Raw genomic sequence first — 6000 nt, 5'->3', positions numbered from 1 at the left:
TCTCTGTATATTTTAGGAAGCCCACCCCCCCTCTCTGTATATTTTAAGAAGCCCCCGCCTCTCCCTGTATATTTTAGGAAGCCCCCCCCTCTCTGTATATTTTAAGAAGCCCCCCCCTCTCTCTGTATATTTTAGGAAGCCCCCCCTCTCTCTCTGTATATTTTAGGAAGCCCCCCCCCCTCTCTGTATATTTTAGGAAGCCCCCCCCCCTCTCTCTGTATATTTTAGGAAGCCCCCCCCCTCTCTGTATATTTTAGGAAGCCCCCCCCTCTCTGTATATTTTACGAAGCCCCCCCCTCTCTCTTTATATTTTAGGAAGCCCCCCCCTCTCTGTATATTTTAGGAAGCCCCCCCTCTCTGTATATTTTAAGAAGCCCCCCCCCCCCTCTGTATATTTTAAGAAGCCCCCCCCTCTCTCTGTATATTTTAGGAAGCCCCCCCCTCTCTCTGTATATTTTAGGAAGCCCCCCTCTCTCTGTATATTTTAGGAAGCCCCCCCCTCTCTGTATATTTTAAGAAGCCCCCCCCCCTCTCTGTATATTTTAGGAAGCCCCCCCCTCTCTGTATATTTTAGGAAGCCCCCCCCTCTCTCTGTATATTTTAGGAAGCCCCCCCCCCTCTCTCTGTATATTTTAGGAAGCCCCCCCCCTCTCTCTGTATATTTTAGGAAGCCCCCCCCCTCTCTGTATATTTTAGGAAGCCCCCCCCCTCTCTCTGTATATTTTAGGAAGCCCCCCCCTCTCTCTGTATATTTTAGGAAGCCCCCCCTCTCTCTGTATATTTTAGGAAGCCCCCCCCTCTCTCTGTATATTTTAGGAAGCCCCCCCCCTCTCTCTGTATATTTTAGGAAGCCCCCCCCCTCTCTGTATATTTTAGGAAGCCCCCCCCCTCTCTCTGTATATTTTAGGAAGCCCCTCTGTATATTTTAGGAAGCCCCCCCCCCTCTCTCTGTATATTTTAGGAAGCCCCCCCCCTCTCTCTGTATATTTTAGGAAGCCCCCCCCCTCTCTGTATATTTTAGGAAGCCCCCCCCTCTCTCTGTATATTTTAGGAAGCCCCCCCCCCCTCTGTATATTTTAGGAAGCCCTCCCCCCTCTCTCTGTATATTTTAGGAAGCCCCCCCCCTCTCTCTGTATATTTTAGGAAGCCCCCCCCTCTCTCTGTATATTTTAGGAAGCCCCCCCCTCTCTGTATATTTTAGGAAGCCCCCCCCCCCCTCTCTCTGTATATTTTAGGAAGCCCCCCCTCTCTCTGTATATTTTAGGAAGCCCCCCACCCCTCTCTTTATATTTTAGGAAGCCCCCCCCTCTCTCTGTATAATTTAGGAAGCCCCCACCCCCATCATTCTGCTTTCAGGAAGTCTTCCTCTCCCCCTTGTATTTCAGGAAGCAGTTCTGTGGCTTGCAGTGAGGAGCACAGAGGATTCTGGGAGTTGTAGTTCTGGTTGTAGCTCCCTGCCCCCTGCACTCAGTGTACATTTAGCTGATGAGAACCACGTGTCCCAGCATGCAGTTGGCTGTATTGTGAGTGCTGCAGCCAGGGAGGTACAGGTCAGTGTGTGTGCAGTGGTTGTTGTACAAAGCGTGGGGTGGGAAGGTTTGCCTGTGTCTGGGGCCCCATATTGCTGCCTGCAGCCATTTCTCTCCTAGTTTGGGATAAACATGGTGCTGGTGCTCCTGCAGGGGTAGATTGGGTTACAATGTGTGTGGTTTAATGGTGGGGCGCCGTAATTACTGCAAATAACTCGTCATCCAGTGAAAAAACACAGAAATGGAAACTTAAGACCAATTCTAATTAAACGCCACGAAAACCCAATTCCAATAATTCTGCATCGTTTCATTACTAGAAAAGTACGTGACGCCTTCGTTACGGCTAAATGTCCTCGCTGAACAGGGCCACCCTCCAACACGTACTTACCTAGGCTATCACTTACCTAAAGGAATGTTACTTGGAAGGACTAGTGCTTAACTATGTCCGACGCTGCTTATTATTATTTATAAAGCACCAACACATTCTGTAGCGCTGTACAATAGATGGACTGACATGTATTTTGTAACCGGACGAGATGAATAGAGGGATTGAGGGCCTGCTCAGTGAGTTTATATGTTAGAGGGAGTGGGGTATAGTGACACAGTAACAGATGGATTGAGGGCCCTGCTCAGTGAGTTTACATGTTAGAGGGAGTGGGGTATAGTGACACAGTAACAGACGGATTGAGGGCCCTGCTCAGTGAGTTTACATGTTAGAGGGAGTGGGTATAGTGACACAGTAACAGAGGGATTGAGGCCCTGCTCAGTGAGTTTACATGTTACAGGGAGTGGGGTATAGTGACACAGTAACAGAGGGATTGAGGGCCTGCTCAGTGAGTTTACATGTTAGAGGGAGTGGGGTATAGTGACACAGTAACAGACGGATTGAGGGCCCTGCTCAGTGAGTTTACATGTTAGAGGGAGTGGGGTATAGTGACACAGTAACAGAGGGATTGAGGCCCTGCTCAGTGAGTTTACATGTTAGAGGGAGTGGGTATAGTGACACAGTAACAGAGGGATTGAGGCCCTGCTCAGTGAGTTTACATGTTAGAGGGAGTGGGGTATAGTGATGCAGTAACAGAGGGATTGAGGGCCTGCTCAGTGAGGTTACATGTTAGAGGGAGTGGGGTATAGTGACACAGTAACAGTGGGATTGAGGCCCTGCTCAGTGAGTTTACATGTTAGAGGGAGTGGGGTATAGTGACAGTAACAGAGGGATTGAGGGCCCTGCTCAGTGAGTTTACATGTTAGAGGGAGTGGGGTATAGTGACACAGTAACAGAGGGATTGAAGGCCTGCTCAGTGAGTTTACATGCCAGAGGGAGTGGGGTATAGTGACACAGTAACAGCGGGATTGAGGGTCCTGCTCAGTGAGTTTACATGTTAGAGGGAGTGGGGTATAGTGACACAGTAACAGAGGGATTGAGGGCCTGCTCAGTGAGTTCACATGTTAGAGGGAGTGGGGTATAGTGACACATTAACAGAGGGATTGAAGCCCTGCTCAGTGAGGTTACATACTAGAGGGAGTGGGGTATAGTGACACAGTAACAGAGGGATTGAGGGCCCTGCTCAGTGAGTTTACATGTTAGAGGGAGTGGGGTATAGTGACACAGTAACAGAGGGATTGAGGGCCTGCTCAGTGAGTTTACATGTTAGAGGGAGTGGGGTATAGTGACAGTAACAGAGGGGTTTAGGGCCCTGCTCAGTGAGTTTACATGTTAGAGGGAGTGGGGTATAATGACACAGTAACAGAGGGATTGAGGGCCCTGCTCAGTGAGTTTACATGTTAGAGGGAGTGTGGTATAGTGACACAGTAACAGAGGGATTGAGGGCCCTCCTCAGTGAGTTTACATGTTAGAGGGAGTGGGGTATAGTGACACAGTAACAGAGGGATTGAGGGCCCTGCTCAGTGAGTTTACATGTTAGAGGGAGTGGGGTATAGTGACACAGTAACAGAGGGATTGAGGGCCTGCTCAGTGAGTTTACATGTTAGAGGGAGTGGGGTATAGTGACAGTAACAGAGGGGTTTAGGGCCCAGCTCAGTGAGTTTACATGTTAGAGGGAGTGGGGTATAGTGACACAGCAACAGAGGGATTGAGGGCCCTCCTCAGTGAGTTTACATGTTACAGGGAGTGGGGTATAGTGACACAGTAACAGAGGGATTGAAGGCCCTGCTCAGTGAATTTACATGTTAGAGGGAGTGGGGTATAGTGACACAGTAAGAGAGGGATTGAGGGCCCTGCTCAGTGAGTTTACATGTTAGAGGGAGTGGGGTATAGTGACACAGTAACAGAGGGATTGAGGGCCCTCCTCAGTGAGTTTACATGTTAGAGGGAGTGGGGTATAGTGACACAGTAACAGAGGGATTGAGGGCCCTGCTCAGTGAGTTTACATGTTAGAGGGAGTGGGGTATAGTGACACAGTAACAGAGGGATTGAGGGCCTGCTCAGTGAGTTTACATGTTACAGGGAGTGGGGTATAGTGACACAGTAACAGAGGGATTGAAGGCCCTGCTCAGTGAATTTACATGTTAGAGGGAGTGGGTATAGTGACACAGTAACAGAGGGATTGAGGCCCTGCTCAGTGAGTTTACATGCCAGAGGGAGTGGGGTATAGTGACACAGTAACAGAGGGATTGAGGGTCCTGCTCAGTGAGTTTACATGTTAGAGGGAGTGGGGTATAGTGACACAGTAACAGAGGGATTGAGGGCCTGCTCAGTGAGTTTATATGTTAGAGGGAGTGGGGTATAGTGACACAGTAATAGAGGGATTGAGGGCCTGCTCAGTGAGTTTACATGTTAGAGGGAGTGGGGTATAGTGACACATTAACAGAGGGATTGAAGCCCTGCTCAGTGAGGTTACATACTAGAGGGAGTGGGGTATAGTGAAAGTAACAGAGGGGTTTAGGGCCCTGCTCAGTGAGTTTACATGTTAGAGGGAGTGGGGTATAATGACACAGTAACAGAGGGATTGAGGGCCTGCTCAGTGAGTTTACATGTTAGAGGGAGTGGGGTATAGTGACACAGTAACAGAGGGATTGAGGGCCCTCCTCAGTGAGTTTACATGTTAGAGGGAGTGGGGTATAGTGACACAGTAACAGAGGGATTGAGGGCCCTGCTCAGTGAGTTTACATGCTAGAGGGAGTGGGGTATAGTGACAGTAACAGAGGGATTGAGGCCCTGCTCAGTGAGTTTACATGTTAGAGGGAGTGGGGTATAATGACACAGTAACAGAGGGATTGAGGGCCCTGCTCAGTGAGTTTACATGTTAGAGGGAGTGTGGTATAGTGACACAGTAACAGAGGGATTGAGGGCCCTCCTCAGTGAGTTTACATGTTAGTGGGAGTGGGGTATAGTGACACAGTAACAGAGGGATTGAGGGCCCTGCTCAGTGAGTTTACATGTTAGAGGGAGTGGGGTATAGTGACACAGTAACAGAGGGATTGAGGGCCTGCTCAGTGAGTTTACATGTTAGAGGGAGTGGGGTATAGTGACAGTAACAGAGGGGTTTAGGGCCCAGCTCAGTGAGTTTACATGTTAGAGTGAGTGGGGTATAGTGACGCAGCAACAGAGGGATTGAGGGCCCTCCTCAGTGAGTTTACATGCTAGAGGGAGTGGGGTATAGTGACAGTAACAGAGGGATTGAGGCCCTGCTCAGTGAGTTTACATGTTAGAGGGAGTGGGGTATAATGACACAGTAACAGAGGGATTGAGGGCCCTGCTCAGTGAGTTTACATGTTACAGGGAGTGGGGTATAGTGACACAGTAACAGAGGGAATGAGGGCCCTGCTCAGTGAGTTTACATGCTAGAGGGAGTGGGGTATAGTGACAGTAACAGAGGGATTGAGGCCCTGCTCAGTGAGTTTACATGTTAGAGGGAGTGGGGTATAATGACACAGTAACAGAGGGATTGAGGGCCCTGCTCAGTGAGTTTACATGTTACAGGGAGTGGGGTATAGTGACACAGTAACAGAGGGATTGAAGGCCCTGCTCAGTGAATTTACATGTTAGAGGGAGTGGGGTATAGTGACACAGTAACAGAGGGATTGAGGGCCCTGCTCAGTGAGTTTACATGTTAGAGGGAGTGGGGTATAGTGACACAGTAACAGAGGGATTAAGGCCCTGCTCAGTGAGTTTACATGCTAGAGGGAGTGGGGTATAGTGACACAGTAACAGATGGATTGAGGGCCCTGCTCAGTGAGTTTACGTGCTAGAGGGAGTGGGGTATAGTGACACAGTAACAGAGGTATTGAGGGCCCTGCTCAGTGAGTTTACATGTTAGAGGGAGTGGGGTATAGTGACACAGTAATAGGGGGATTGAGGGTCCTGCTCGGTGAGTTTACATGTTAGAGGGAGTGGGGTATAGTGAAACAGTAACAGAGGGTTTGAGGGCCCTGCTCAGTGAGTTTACATGTTAGAGGGAGTGGGGTATAGTGACACAGTAACAGAGGGATTGAGGGTCCTGCTCAGTGA

At 49.3% G+C, this 6000-nt stretch overlaps 1 protein-coding gene across 1 annotated transcript in view; it reads left to right on the top strand.

Moving 5' to 3' along the window:
* Window positions 1-1480: 1480 nt before the first annotated feature.
* LOC134586351 (uncharacterized) overlaps window positions 1481-6000 on the top strand; it is an 85122-nt gene continuing 80602 nt past the window's right edge. The window contains exon 1 of the mRNA XM_063441823.1: window positions 1481-1550. The gene's annotated coding sequence lies outside the window, so the exon portion shown is untranslated. The remainder of the gene's footprint in view (window positions 1551-6000) is intronic.

Source organism: Pelobates fuscus, chromosome 2 (genome assembly GCF_036172605.1).
Source record: "Pelobates fuscus isolate aPelFus1 chromosome 2, aPelFus1.pri, whole genome shotgun sequence".
Lineage (NCBI taxonomy): Eukaryota > Metazoa > Chordata > Amphibia > Anura > Pelobatidae > Pelobates > Pelobates fuscus.
This window is presented reverse-complemented; position numbering and strand designations above follow the sequence as displayed.